This window comes from Tenrec ecaudatus, chromosome 1, assembly GCF_050624435.1.
Source record: "Tenrec ecaudatus isolate mTenEca1 chromosome 1, mTenEca1.hap1, whole genome shotgun sequence".
Classification (NCBI taxonomy): Eukaryota; Metazoa; Chordata; class Mammalia; order Afrosoricida; family Tenrecidae; genus Tenrec; species Tenrec ecaudatus.
Window position 1 is genome coordinate 136091755 of NC_134530.1, and position 15759 is coordinate 136107513.

At 38.3% G+C, this 15759-nt stretch overlaps 1 non-coding gene across 1 annotated transcript; it reads left to right on the top strand.

Moving 5' to 3' along the window:
- The first annotated feature begins 9264 nt into the window (after positions 1-9264).
- Positions 9265-9428, top strand: LOC142438221 (U1 spliceosomal RNA). Its single transcript, XR_012782644.1, has one exon. It is a non-coding gene; the product is annotated as a U1 spliceosomal RNA (small nuclear RNA).
- The last annotated feature ends 6331 nt before the right edge of the window (positions 9429-15759 follow it).

The following is a 15759-nucleotide window of genomic DNA, read 5'->3' on the forward strand; positions in this document are numbered from 1 at the left end:
TTATCCCATTACTCATGGGGGCAATGTGGAATCCTAATAGGAATAGTTAAGGCAATTAATGAGACAGATAAGAAATGAATGCATGGGTTTAATTTTCTAATCATTTTAATGTCCCAAATTAGAGGTATACATCAGGATAAATTCATTATAGCCTGTCAGTCATATTCCTCTGGAATAATGTGATGAAAGAGTGAAAGTGGAGGGAATCAGATAAATTAAGCAAAGAAAATGTTAGGCTGACTCAGTGAAGCAATATCTAAATGATTAAATCAGATAGATTATGAAACTATCTATTAAGTGAAGTAGACAGAAGTACCATCTCTTGGGCTATAAAAGTAGACGGTGCTAGGCGTTTCACCAGAGGGAGCCATTCTTCAAGCGCTTGACTAGATAAACACCGGCCACCGGCACCGCTGATTCCAAGCCCCCCTTTCATTGGCCTGTTCCTTCTTTTCCGGCACCCACTAATCATTCGTTCAATGACTCGTATTCAGATCTGAACCAATTCACCTGGCTTCTACTTTGAATCAGCCGATTTTAGCATTTCGAGTAAAAATATTTTAAGAAAACCTGCAAGCACCCCAAAGTGTGATTAGTATATATTCAATCTATTTAACAGACAAACCTCAAATAGCAGAAACATAGTAAACATAAATTATTGAAACTATATTATCATGTAGGAAAAATTTTAAAATAATCATGGACTTTCATATTGTCCTGTAGTCATTATTCATTTCTGATAGATCACTTTATGACTTATTTTCTCAAAACTAAAGTACATATTAATGCTTCATAATAAATGTTATTTTAAATATAGCATTAGATAATAGCAAAAAATATCCAAGAACAAGACTATCTTTGGGGGATCAGGATTAAGAATTGTGACTCTACATGCTTTTTTTCTCATTGAACATTATTTTGTATAGTTTGAAACTACTATCTCTTACATATATTAAAATGTATTATAAAAAAGGTATCCAGTCATAAACATGAAAACACAAAAATCCTTAGGAAAAAGGAAGCAGAAATAAACAAATATAAATAGAAACTTGCCTTGCAATCCTAGAGCAACCACGTAGGTAATCCACACATAACGCAGAAACAGAATGAATCATGAGCAATTACTTGAAACTATAGACCTGAGGAGACCTGCACTTTCCTAATAAAAATGATCAAGCAATCATTGTCACCCGTATTTTGTCTCTTTTCACTAAGGATTCCTTTACCTAAGAGCACATGCTAATAATTTTAAAGAATTTTAGAACTTAGATACATGTTCTAAACCTTATTATTGGTTTAGAATTAACAGTCTCCCACAAAAAGATTTTAAGTATCTGTATAATTACTGACCGTGTCCGTCAATGTGGTTGGCATTTTTCCCATCCATCCCTCTTCATCAGTATTATATATCTTGTCCATGTCATTTGGCAATGGAGTTTGTGGCGTCAGATCCATGAAAGGCCTCACTTCACGATAATAAGCGTCTCTTTTCTCAGCTCAGGGCTGCCATGTTTGTGGTTTACGGTAAATCGTCATTGTGTTTGCTTACCTGCGATACTGGACTATCTGGTTTTCTTTGTATTCTTAAATATATTGAGTTTTCATCCCATGAGGTCTTGATTCAGGACACTCTTTGGAGATGTGTGAAGTACAAAAGCTAAGACTGACAGCACTGAGGAAGGTTTTGTAGGCAAATTTAAGAGTGTGAGTGAAAGGAAACTTTCAAGAATTGTTCATGGGGCAATCAGTTCATAACTGAATTTCCAGCAGTTAGCATATCATCTCATGTCCATTAAATTTTAATTAACGTCTTTCATGGGTGAATGAAAATTAGATTACCTAACAATGTGCTTATGAATTATTAATAGGCAATAATACCTTTAAGACAGTAAGAGAATGTGTTTATGTTTTGTTTTGATTTATTTGTTTTGGTTTACAAAACAAAATAGGTAAGAAAAAGGAGAGACAAGCTGCTATTCTGGAGTTGGTTGTCATCAAAAACAATACTCGGGAATTTTCTCTATAAACACTTGGCACATGCCCTACTTCTGAATTCTATGATCTCTTTCTACAGCCGTACGTTTACTGTTGCCGTATGACAGCCTAACCTTTACCCTGTGCCCCATGATTCCCCCCAAAAAAGATTGAATGAAACTATTGTCAACTTATACAGATTTGCTATTGATCACTTTTTTTTCCAATTTGACCTTTGAAATAAACCGTATACAATTTAAATATACCAACACTTATTAATTCTGGGTTATGCCACCGAAGGGACCTGGCTTTTCTTTAAGATTTTTCATTTATATGCCTTAAATATTACTCTCTCTTCCCAAACCCCACTCTATTCCAGCTCATATAGAAGGAAAATATCAGGGACCATGTAATGCTAGAATCAAGACCATTTTATACATACATGCCTACTATATATTTTCTATATAACTATATAAGGTAACTTTGAGCCACCATTGATTTGATAGCAGTGGGTTTTCTATATTTGCTGAAGAATCCCTGGTGGTGCAGTAGTTAAAGTACAAGGTTGCTAAACAAACATTGAAAAAGTAATTTATTCAAACCCTCTGGGCATTCTGTAGTAGAAAGAAATGGTAGTGTTCTTATGTAAAGATTTACTGTTTTGGAACTCCTGCGGGGACATTTCTATGCTTTTAATTAGGTGTTGGAATGCTAAGCTAGCTGCTAACAACCTCAGAAGTGAGTTGGAAAAACTAGATGGGAGTGAATTAGGCATAAGATCATTATGATTTTGAATCAACTTAGCATCAGTCGTTTTGGGTATGCATTTGTAGGGTCTCTAGTTGGTTCAAATGGGTGATGAATTCAGCTTCCTTACTGTTCAGTTCTGGAAATGAACTCACCTCCATTTTTGAATAATCAGGCATTTTAGATGAACAGGGCAGTATTTACCCGAGGACAGAGTTCATAGGAATCGGAAAGGAGGAGGGACAGAAAGAAGAAATGCAGGGCGGGAGTAGGGTACTCTGGGGGACACTGAGGCGATTGCAATGGATGACCTAAATCAGAGTTCTCTGAACTGTTGAATGTAAAATGATGATCTGCTTTGTAAACTATTACATATTGCAAAATAATTTTTGAGGTGCCTAAAGATACCTGTCATGAAAAGTTGGGCAATCCTCTTCTAAAATGCCAACCATTGAAAATCTCATGGAACACCGCTCTGACACACACCCGAGTGGTCAGGCGTCAGGGCATTGGTGACTGGGTTGACTGAATGGTGGTGGATGTAACTGCTAACTAATCAAAGTCTCTCAAAGATTTTCTACCATGTCATCATTTTCAGTTTCTTTCTTTGCAGCCATGAGCACAAGGTATCCTATCTTATCGAGCCTATATCCTTAGAAATAACTAGCTATACTTTCTCCTCTGAACTACTGAGTTGACCAAAAGAGGGAGAAAATCCATGTGCTCCCTACCTTGTTAATGGGCTTTCATACATACTGTCTGGAAAGGAAGTCGCTTTAATTTTCTTTGGCCCCCACCTCTTACAACACGACAGCTCCCTCCAGTGTTCAACATTTAATACATTATTAGAAAAAAAAAGTTATGGTCTTACATTTGTGGTTTTAACTATCATATACTGGTGCTTTGTATGTGTCAGATTCTGCGGTTGCAAAGAGGAATTGAGAAAGAAATAGAAAGCAAACCCAAACCAAATTAATTCCTTAAAATCCTTAGCTTGTGCATCTTTGAAGGTGATGCTTATACCTTGTGCCCAGCTTGGAGGAAGCACCAAGAGAACACGGGCCTCTTTCATAGCCAAGTGGTACAATATGGGGGGATAAGGAGAACTTCCATTTTCAATAAAATATCAATATCACTGCCAACCCATTCTCTATTCCTGAAAGCCTAAAACACAGGCTCTTCCTGGTTGGAGGGACAGGTTCCAAAATTTAGGTTTTTGGTCAAGTAATGGTACATCGTAAGTCATGTTTTTCATCATACATTCACTCAATTGATGGTGGTGGCAACTTATTACCATTGGCACCATCAATTTGTTCATTCTCTTCTTTCCACTTCGACATATTTGATTTGATAAAGTTCAATATAAACCTATAGGCACGAAGGTTTCTCTGACCTGCTTGGCAGAACTGCTAATAGAATCGCAGTTTTTCTGCGGATGTACCTTGGCTGTCTGTTGGTGCCGGGCTGCTGTAGAGGTATGTAACTAGAATGTTTGACTTGTTCTAAAATGTAACAATTCATTAGGTTTCCACTGGGGTCTGAACTGTATGGCTTATTAAAAGCGCAATCAAGAATTTTCTATATCCCATTAGGAGATTCTAGAAAAATCAGTGAAAGCTTTTAGACCCTGGACGAAATCCCACAGGAGTTTGATAGTCTGGTATTTGAAGCAATTTTTTAAGATATCTGTTTCCTATGACAATGGAGGAATCAAGATTTTGATATTCAATCTAATCCCACTTGGAACGCTACCACACTAGTTATCAGAATGATCAAATTCATGTTATTTTATGAATTAGGAAAACAAAAGGAAGAGCACAGTATATCTGAAAGCCTAAAGCACAGGCTCATCCCTGTGGCAGGAAGAGATATCAAAATTTAGGTTTTTTCAGCAGGTAATGGTGTAAGTTATATCTTTCCTCAGACATTCTCTCAATTAATGGTGATGGCAAATTACTACAAGTACTAACATAAAATTGTTCATTGTCTATTTCAAAACATTCACTTATTTCAAAGGCCAGAAAAGTTTCAGATTTGAATTCCATTTTGACACCATATCAAATGTCAAGCATCATGTATCTTTCTTTCACAATTGGATGACTAGAAATAATCACACATTGCAATACCATTGCCAGATAGCAAACTGGTCTACCTGTTAGATTTTGTCTATATTTTTGGAAATTTTTCCATCAGAACTTTTCTATTTTATAACCAATATACCTTTCATCCCTTTGCTGTAAAAAATAATAGTTATGCCATCTTATGGCATAATAAAGATCAACCTAATATATATTAATACATATTAATCATCTAACTCAAAAGTTGAGAGTCAGAGGAAGTTATCTGTCTGTCCTTCAGAGACTAAAAAGGAAAATTAATAATACGAAGTCATTCTAGAGGCTGGATGAAACTGTTAGTTTCCTAGCATTATCATGACAGTGTTGCACATGCAGAGTAGCTTAAAGCCACAGATATTTTTCTCCAAGAATTCTAGAAGCTAAGATGTCAACATTGAGGGTATTCACAGGACTATTTTCTCTCCACCGCATCTAGAGAAAGGGCTTTCCTTCAGTTCATCTTCTTGGAGCCCCAGGCTTGGGTGACTTTCCGCAGCATACTCCACTCTCTGTTTTGTCTCCACAAGGCCATCTGTGCCTCCGGTCTCTGAGCTCTTTCACATCTTTGTTTAACACTAGTCATTTTGGATTAAGTATGTACTACTTGAACAATTGCCAAGTAAAGTTTTGCTGAAGATAATTAAAAAAAAAAAAAAGATCGCAGCAGTGCATTGACAGACAGATGCCAAGAATTGAAGCCAAATCCAGAAGAGGACATTAAAAAAAGGGATATCATTGTTGACTTCCCGTGATTATTGACTAAAAGCAGAGAATACTAGAAGGATATTTAATTGCATTTCATTGATTTTGTAAAAATACTTCACTATTTGGATCATAACATGCTGTGTCTAACACTGCAAAGATTGAAAGACTTCATCGAGTTCACGTGGAAACTGCAGGGACAGGAAGAAAGACTTCATTTTGTTCTTGTGGGAATTGTACATGGACCAAGAGGAAGTTGTTCAAACAAAACTAGGGAATACTAAGTAATTTAAAATAAGGAATGGTATGTATCAGGAATATATTCATTCATTATACTTCTTCAACCTGTGTTGAGCTAATAATCCAAAAATCTAAACTATAAGATGAAGAACACAGCATTAGAATTTGAGGAAGGTTTAGTAACTACCAACAATATTCAGGTGACATGACTTAGCATGCTGAAAGCAGAGAGAAGTATTTGCTGATGCGGCCTGCAGTATGGATTTCAGGTCAATGTAAAGGAAAACGCACTCTTTGCCCCCAGCTTGATAGACAACATCTTGATAGATGGGTAAATGATTGAAATTGTTGATGATTTCATCTTGCTTGGATTCACAAACAATGTCCATGGAAGCAGCAGTCAAGAAATCAGATGATAGATAGCTTTTGGCAAGCCTGCTACACAAAACTTTTTGAAGGAATATCATCTGGGGTCCTCAAGGCTTGTCTTAAAACAAGCAGCCATCTAAGTGAGGTTCCAACTCAGTCAACAGGAAGAAGCACGCTAGCCTGTGTGATTCAATGACTGTCAATTAAAATATCAAAATCTGAAGGAGGGAACTACCATGTCCACCTGATTTGCAGAAGGGTAAAAATGACAGTGGAAGCCTAGAATCCACTTGCAGGGTCCCCAGGTGGTTTAAGCCTCCAGTGGAGGCCCCTCTGGGCCATATTCTAGGTAGGTGATGACCCTTACTATCAGATAGAAAGTGTTGTAAAGTCTTTCTTAACTTAAGTAGTTAAGTTAAAAATGTAACAACTTAACATTTGCTCTCTCTATGAACTCATTTTTAAATTGTTCCAGCTTTCGACATTTCTGCTCTCTTTTCGATTGTGATTTTGTTTTGATATTGTTTTTGTTTTGTATATTTTTATATGAAATCCAGGACAGGCTTGTCCATAGAGACAGAGACTGGATTAGTGATTACCTAGGCTGATAGAAGGGTGAGAATTGGAGGGAGAACAAAGGGTAGGAGAAAGGAAAAAATGCTCTGAAATCAATTTGATAATGAGTATACCTCGCCTCTTAATATGCTGGAACATTAAGTTGTATAATATGTGAAGTGTAGTCCAATAAAACTATTACAGCATAAACCTCTTTAAAGCGCTAAAGCACATGGACGTAGTTTTGAAGATTAAGCTATACTTCACCCAATCACCCTACATGAATGTGAAAGTTGGATATTGGATATATAAATCTACAGAATAGATGCATTTAAATTATGGTGCTGATTAAGAATATTGAAAGTATCATAGCCTTGTAAAACAGTAATAAAATAGATCTTGGAAGAAGTATAATCAGACTACTCCTTAGACATCAGTACAGTGAAACCTTGTGTCGTGTATTTTAGACATTTCATTAGGAGAGCACACTTGCTGGAAAAGGACATCATGCTTGGTAAAGCAGGTCAGCAGAAAAGAGCAAGACTGTCACGCAAATGAATTAACACAGTGTCTGCAACAATGAACTTAAGCATAACGATTGTGAGTTTGGCAAAGGATTCGGCAGTGTTTCATTCTGTTTTACATAAGAGTACTATGATTTGGAATGGGTCAAATGACACCTACCAATCCCAGGAGCTCCAGCAGGACGTCAAGTTAATTTTATGAGTTACATAGAACCTACTTCCAAATAAGATTCACAAGTACCCAGGCACAGGAATTAAATCTGTTGGGGGGAAATGATTCAAATTTTAAGAGGAATTTCTGGGATATCCAACTCTGTGGATCATAACAAACTAGCTTTGAGGAAAATGGGAAATCCAAGACATGTTATGGTGCTCCTTGGAAGCTCCACAGGGAACAAGAATTAGTTGTGTGCACAGGACAAGGAAATGCTATAAGGGCTAAGTCAGGGCTGTATCCCTTTACCTTAATTATTCAGTCTAGATGCTGAGCAAATAACCAGAGAAACTAGATTATATAAAAAGGAATGTGGCACTGTGATGAAGGAAGGCTAACTAACAACTTTCAATATATAAATGGCACAGCCTTGCTTGCTGACAATGAGGAAGACTTGAAGCTTTTGATGATAAAGATCAAGGATTGCAGTGTTCAATGTGAATTATAAAAATCCTTACAATTGGCCCACCAAGGACCATTAAAATGAAGAGAGAAAAGATGGAAACTTTCAAGGATTTCACTTTGCTTGGATCCACAGTCAATGTTCATGGAAATAGCAGCCAAGAGATCACATGATGCATTGCATTCAGTAGATCGGCTGCACGAGGTCTTGTTCAAGTTTTGATAAGCACGTATGATACTTGGAGGACTAAGGCATGCCTAACCCAAGCAATGGTGTTTTCAATTGTGTCACATAAATGTGAAAGTTGGACACTGAATAAGAAAGAACAAGAATAATCGGTGTATTTGAATTGTGGTACTGTCCAAGGACATTGAAAGTATCACAGGCTGCCAAAGAACAAAGCCATCTGTTTTGGAAGAAATACACCTGGAAGGTTCCATAGAAACAAGGATAGTTTCCAGTACTTTGAACATGTTATCAGGTGAGGCAAGTTCCTGAAAAAGGACATCATGCCTAGTCAGGAAGAAGAAACAAACAAATGAACATAAAATGAATTCTGACTCATAGGGGCCCTATAGGACCCTACAGGTTAGAATTGCATCTGTTGATTTCTGAGACTATAGCTCTTTATCTTTACAGGAGTAGAAAGCTTCATCTTTTTCCCAAGGAGCAGCTTGTGTTTGTCAATGTGGATCCTGTGGTGAGCAAGCCAACGTGTAACCACTACAACTCCAGGGCTCCTTAGCTAGTAGAGGGTCAGCAAAACAGAGGCAGACGCGTGACAGGCTGGATTGATCCCAGGGCTACAATCATGGGCTTGAACATGACAACTGTGATGGGGGCAGGGCAGGGCAGGGTTTCCTTCTGTTGAACATGGGCTCATTCTGAGTCAGAACCAATTCCAGGGCCCTGAGAATAACAACAACAACCAACAACAGCATCTAAATGGACTGTTATCAACCCTGTTATCAAATCTTTTGCATATTTCCTCCCCATTTATATTTGCCTGGCGGGGTTTTTTTTTGTATTCGCTGACCACTGTGATCTCAATCTACAACGGGGTACCCCTCCCCACCAAATGGGATTGTGCTGGGTGGAGTGGAGCTTTCCTAGTACGCATTCTCCCACTAGGCGAGCATGGAGCAACTTGCTCTGAGTTAGTGCACCCAATAGCAACACTTAGGGAGGGGCTCTCAGGTCACAGTGAATGCTTTTGTAAAAGCAGTATCACTTGAACTTCATTTTTTTGTCATGGCTGATTTAAGAGAACAGAGTATGGCTGTGACATTTTGTTTCCTGTTTGGGAAAATTGTCACAGAAATTCTTGTGATGTTGAACACAACTTACAATTACAGTGCTAAGGGAAAAAAAAAACTTAGGTGTAGGAGAAGTTTTCTCATTTCAAAAAGGTGAAATGTCATACTTACCTGGCAGGGGAGACACCATGATCATGAAGGTGGTTTTCCCAGGGCGAGGCTCACCCATTGCACTTGGGGTGTGCTGACCCCTGCGATTTCCCCAAATGCGGGAAACTCGACTGCAAAATTTGTGGTAGTGGGGGACTGCGTTCGCGCTCTCCCCTGGCTAAAAAAAAAAAAGGTGAAATGTCAATTGATGACAAACCTCATTCTGGACTTCTGTCAAATTTCTGAGCACATGAAAATGTTGAATTGCAGTGCATTTGGAGTACATTCCACTAGGTCAGACTGTTAATTACACTTTCTATTTAGAGGTTCGGAAAAGATTGCCTAACAATATGGGACAAGAAAAGGTCTGATTTGTAGCAGACTAGGGACTGGTTTGTGCCACCACAACATGCAACCTGCTCACACAGCCATCTCAGTGCACCAGTTTCTGGCAAAAAAACAGCATGCCTCTTTTGCCCCATGCACCTTACTCACCTGTGTGAGTTCTTTTTGTTCCTGCGAATGAAGAAGGCCATGAAAGAATAGCGACTTAATGACTTAGAAGAGGTGAAGAAAAAAACGGGGTGGTGCTGACAAACACCCAAACGGATGAGTTTGAAAAATGTTTCCAAAAATGGAATTGCAGATTTGGTCAATGTATTAAATGAAATGGAGAGTATTTTCAAGGTGATAAAGTTGTTTTGTAAAAGAATTAAATTCATAGCTTTGAAATAATTTCCAGTTTTTTTTGGGTGGTATGCACCTTATATTACATGTTGTGATATATTCTGATCTATGTCAAATGACTCGATGAGATGTGTTATTTCATGAAGCAGTATATTGAGCGGGTGTTTGATATATTTGTAAAATAAAAGGACTTTTAGAGTAGAAATCACAAACACAAATGGTCAGGAACCAGTCAAGAAATGAAAATCACTATGGCAGACATCCTGTAAGAGCCCTGGTAGTGTTGTGACTTATACATTGGGCAGCTAACTACCAGTCACTCCGTGACAGAAACAGGAGGCCTTCTATTCCTATAAGGTTTTACTTAATTGGAAACCCACATGGACAGTTCTACCCTGACCTAAATGGGTTGGAATCAACTAGATGGCAGTGAGAGATGTAATACAAGTATAATAGTGTAATAAAGTTAAATTTCTTAATATGACTCTGCTACCCATTTTTCTATACCTCTCACCAAATGATTGGATCTCTCTCTCTCTACCATCAAGCCCATTCCAACTCATATTTTAGGGTAGAACTGCCACTGGGGGGTTCTGTGATTGTAACTTTTGACAAGAGTAGAAAGCCTTGTCTTTGTTCTGCTGCGTGGCTGGTGGTTTCAAACTGCTGACCTTGTGGTAAGCAGTCCAACATGTAACCATTACACAACTAGGGCCCCCTAATGATTTGGTAGTACTATGCAAATAGGGTCTATAATAGAAGGAAGTGGCCGGTATTCATTACAACATCCATCACCCTCTCGCTTGAGAGCTATGAGAATGAATCATATTTTAAGCAACATCAGAGAGGAAGCTCAGAATTTTTGTAGAGCACTTTCCAGATCTCTCTATGAATTAGTGGAGGCCAACACCAGAAACACCAAAGACTGGCATGGAGACTATGAGACAGAGCAGTCGGAGCAATGCCACGACTATGGGACTGTGACACAGAGGGACAGGCCCAATTCCTGGTCCAGGAAAGCGGAGACCAAGGCAACTCTGTGGCTAAGAGACACAGGACTGGAGAGAAACTATGCTGCTGCATTATATTAGAGAGATATTGTTCTACTAGTTTATATTTGTGCTGTAGTAAAATTACTGTTTACTAGTAATCCTAGTAAACAGGATTACTGCTTACTAATACTGACTTATAGTAACAATTTATTGGTAACAATAGATTCCTGCCATTGGGAACACTGAGTTCCCTGTGGCCATTGTGATGGTTCTGGAACCCAGCCGCGGCATCAAGTGTGGTGGGAAAACTAGTTGGCATCCGAGTCAGTGAAGAAGAATGGAGCATAGGGGCATGCCCCAACTCCTGCCTTGTGGTGATGGAGAAGCCAGAGGAGGCCAGAGGTGGCCCCATGAAGTTGGTCACAAATAGGTATGGGAAAGGAACTATGTCAAATTAAGACCATTTTCTAAAGAGATCACTTGGATTGATGACATAAAGAAATACTGGTCTAGTATTTCCAGATACCACTTCTCTAAATATAAGTTATACATATGGATTTTATGTGAAATTTCTCCAAATAAATACCCTGATTCAAATATAACTAATCTTCAAGTGAAATCCAGATTTGATTGCCAATCTGAGACTTAACAACCTAAACAAATGGTGTAGAGTCACCTAGGACTTCTGATAATCAAACCTACCGATATTCTCTCTCTATTTTATATGAAATTAAATCTAAATGTGAAATGATTTCTCATATGCCCTTAAAGCACTGTTTTCGTTTAAGCTTCACTAAGGACTTTGTCTTTAGTGGCAATGCAGCATGGTAATTAAGATTTTCCATGTCTACCTGAACAGGTGGGTCTTACACAGCTCATGTCAATCATATATTTTTATGAATCACAAATTGCTTCCTTTGTGGTTTTCACTCGATCTCTTTCCTCTCTGTATCTTTCATGTTTCCACTTTGGATCATTCACCATTGTACATATGTGAGCCTACTGGCTACACAAACAGTCTTTCTTACAGGGTTTCTTAAACCTCTCCTGAAACTTTCTATCAGGGCTCCTCATATAAATTAGGCTCCATAATATTCCCCAGACCATAATCCTAATGAATAGATTCTTCTTTGGTCTTCCTTATTCAAAGTCCAATTTTCACATGCTTATGAGGCAATTGAAAATACCATGGCTTGAGCCAGGCACATCTTAGTCTTCAAAGGAACATCTTTATTTTTCAACCCTTTAAAGAGATCTTGTGCACCAGGGTTACCCAATGCAATGTGTCATTTGATCTCTTGACTGCTGTTTCCATGAGCATCGATTGTGGTTCCAAGCAAGATAAAATCCTTGACAACCTCAATCTTTTCAATCAATCTATACATATGCACATACATATATTTACATAGACCCTCTTGACACTGTCCATTAAGCATTGGGATGCTGATCATCAGGTTATGGCTCATATCCACCAGCACTTCCCCAGAAAGACAAGGTCTAATGCCTCTCTGAAGGTTTAGCCTCAGAAACCCTAAGGAGCAATTCAATATTGTTATATAGGGCAGGGGTTGACAAATTGTGGCTCAAGGGTCATATGTGGCTCTTTCAGTATATACATGTGGCTCTGAAGGAAACTTGGAAAAATATTATTTAGATAATAGTGATTTCATTTATTTGTGAAAACATATTTATGGCTCTAGAATACTTGTTAAATTTTCTTGAAGGACAGGAATGACCCAACTGTTTGTCAACCCCTGATCTAATGCCACTATGAGTTGGAAATTAATAAATAGCAGTGTATTAAATAGACATACTTTGGTCAAAATTTTCATTATCATTTAATTCTGTGTTTACAAGAACTTTTAAGAAGCCTCCATATATATATATATATATATATATATATATATATATATATATATATACCCACTTGTGTGTGTGTGTGTGTAACTTTGCAGACAAGTTTAGTTCAATTATCTTTCATTCTGTAATAAATATAAGAACATTTGGAATGTCTTAGATTTAATAAAAAATTTTAAAGTCTAAATGTGAAGTGCTATTTCTCCCTCCCTTAAAGGACTTGCTTTTGCTTAAGGACATTGTCTTTAGTGAGTGTAATCCAGCACACTAATAAATATCTTCCACGTGTATCTTAAGGAGTGCTGGGAGCTAGGCATTGAACCACTAACCACAGAATCAGCATTCAAACTTTTCAGCTACTCTGCAGGAGGAAAATGAAGCTTCCTGTTTCTGTAAAGATGTGTAGTCTTAGAAACGGCATTCTGCAATGTATTCTGTCTTTCACTTGATTACAGAATACGGTGGCCTATTTGGGACATGGAGTGAACATAAAGCATAATAATAATATTATAGAAATGTTAGCAGTTCTTTAAAGATATCAAAGTCACTTGAAAATATTAATTAATCAGAAAATCTATTGACCTTGTGTAATATTGCAATTGATAGTAGCTTTCCTCGTAACTGAGTTTTAATATATAAAGGAAAGTTACTTTAGGTGATTTAACGTGGTATGTAGATGAATAAAATTAGTACATACAGATATAAATAATTTTTTTGAAGTCTCAAGATTCAACTTCTTATTTAGCTGATTCCAATGCTCACCTCCCTTCTTTGCTAACCTATCTTCCTCCAACCCTGAGCACCTCCTGATTGGACTGAGAGGAGGGCAAGGAACAGCATCTAGTGTAAGTACTAAGCATGAGTACCGGGATGAGGGGTAGTTATGGAAGGCAAGCTCCACACTGTACAGATGGATATGATATGCATCCCCAAAGTATAGTTTCTAAGATTTCCTTTTTAAAAAATGAATCTGTATATTACTGAAGACTCTAAGTTCACTTCAATTTCCTTTTTCCTTTTTTCTGGTCATACAGGCCAATATTAACCTTGAGGGAGAAGTAAGCTGGAGGTTGGGGTTTTACTAATGGAAACAATTGTTATGTTATGTCATATATTTATTTGTTTATGATTACCTATTTAACCTCCCATTTTGTTGTTGTTGTTGTTATTTCCCCTGCCCCCACTCCCTCTTGTTGTTCCCATCCCTGGCCTTGGCCTCCTTGTAATCATCAAAGTCTTGTCTGTTGGGTGTATAAACACATTTATTCTTTGTTTTTGCTTATAACAATGGTGATATTGAATATTTAATTTTATAAGATTGAAAGAATTCTCTAAGTATAATGCTCTCTAGTTTTGCCCTGTCTTGTGATGTTTAAGGGAGATGTCATTAATGTGTGTGTGTGTGTGTGTGTGTTCCCGAAATCAGAAAGTTTTTACTTTTAAAGATAAACCCAAGCCCAGTCCCTTCCCAGAACACGGGCAGCAGGTTGTGTAAGAGAGAAAACGCCAGTCAGTCCGGATGTCAACTGAAACTTAGAGCCACCACTGAGGTGTCTGCTGCTTGTGACAGTGGGGGCCATGGGTTGGCAGGGAGCCCTCAAGGCAGGGCCTAGAGGGCAAGTGGGCGACATCTTTCGGGGGCCTTTCTCCGTGCTAGCTAGCATGCTCAAGGTCGGTTTCAGGGAATGCAAACCACCAGGCTGCCACTGGACAAAGACTGAAATGTCAAATCAATGGCAAGAGGAGATGAGGGGCTTCCAGGCTGGTGTTAAAGTGACAGGAGGTGCAATGGCGGGGAACATGGTTGGGGTCTTCAAAGAGCTTTCCCACCCTGGCTGGCACCAGATCTGGCAGGGTTTGGGTAAAAGCTGGTCTTCATGATGCGCAGAAACTCCTGCTTTCTGACCTCTCCACCCCCATCCCGATCCGCGGCATTGATTGTTTCCTGCAGTTTTTCATCCGTAAGATTCTCTCCTAACTCTTTGGCCACGCATTTCAGATGGTTGAAAGAGACCCTGCCAGTTTTATCAGTGTCCAAGAGAAGGAAGGCTTTCAAGATTTCTTCTTTGGTATCTTCTCGGACATTTTCTTAGTCATTACAGCCAAGACCTCACTGAAATGCATTTTCCCTGTACCTTCTTTGCCAAGTTCATGTAAAATGTTCGTAGTTTTCTTTTTCCTGTTTCTTCCTTTCCGTATAAAGGTGGTAATTACTTTTCCATTTCTTTGAAAATGTGTAGTGGGATTTGGATCACAATTGCAATGAATTTGTAAAGTATTAACATTTTCACAATATTTCGTCTGCTTATCCTGGAACATGGTAATTTGTTCAATTTGTATCAGATCCCTCTGGTTTCTTGTCGGAGTATTTTGTTATTTTCTTGGTGGACATCTTGTTTCTGTTCTACGATTCATTCCTAAATGCTTTAACGTTTGTGTAGTTATTGTAAATGGTATTGTTCTTTTGATATCTTTTTCAGTATCATCATCCTTAATAGACAAGGACCCAGCTGATTTCTGTATGTTGATCTTATAGCCTGCTAAATCACTTTAAATGATTCAATATGCTGTGCAAATTAATGAAATTGCGACATTTAGGCATGAAGATATATATTTTAAATTACTGAAGAAACAATTTATTAATAGTACTCAAATTCACATTTCACCACACTGTTGGGGCTGTCCACCCTGTCCTCCATCACCAGGCAGCGGCATCACTGCAGATCCTGCCCCACCTCCTCACAGGTTACTCTGAGGTTCATTTTACAGCTAGCAGAATGAATTTGAAGCCACTGAATGGTATAAACAGTTCATGTGAACTACTGAAAAGTTCCCGATTTGAGTTCATCTAGAAAGAAAGCAAGCGAGTGTGATCTGCTCCCCCGAACCAGTTACTGGAACCTGGGAATTCCAGGAAGCACAGTTAAACTCTGATGAACATCAGGTCCCCGTATGTCAGGATCTATTCCATA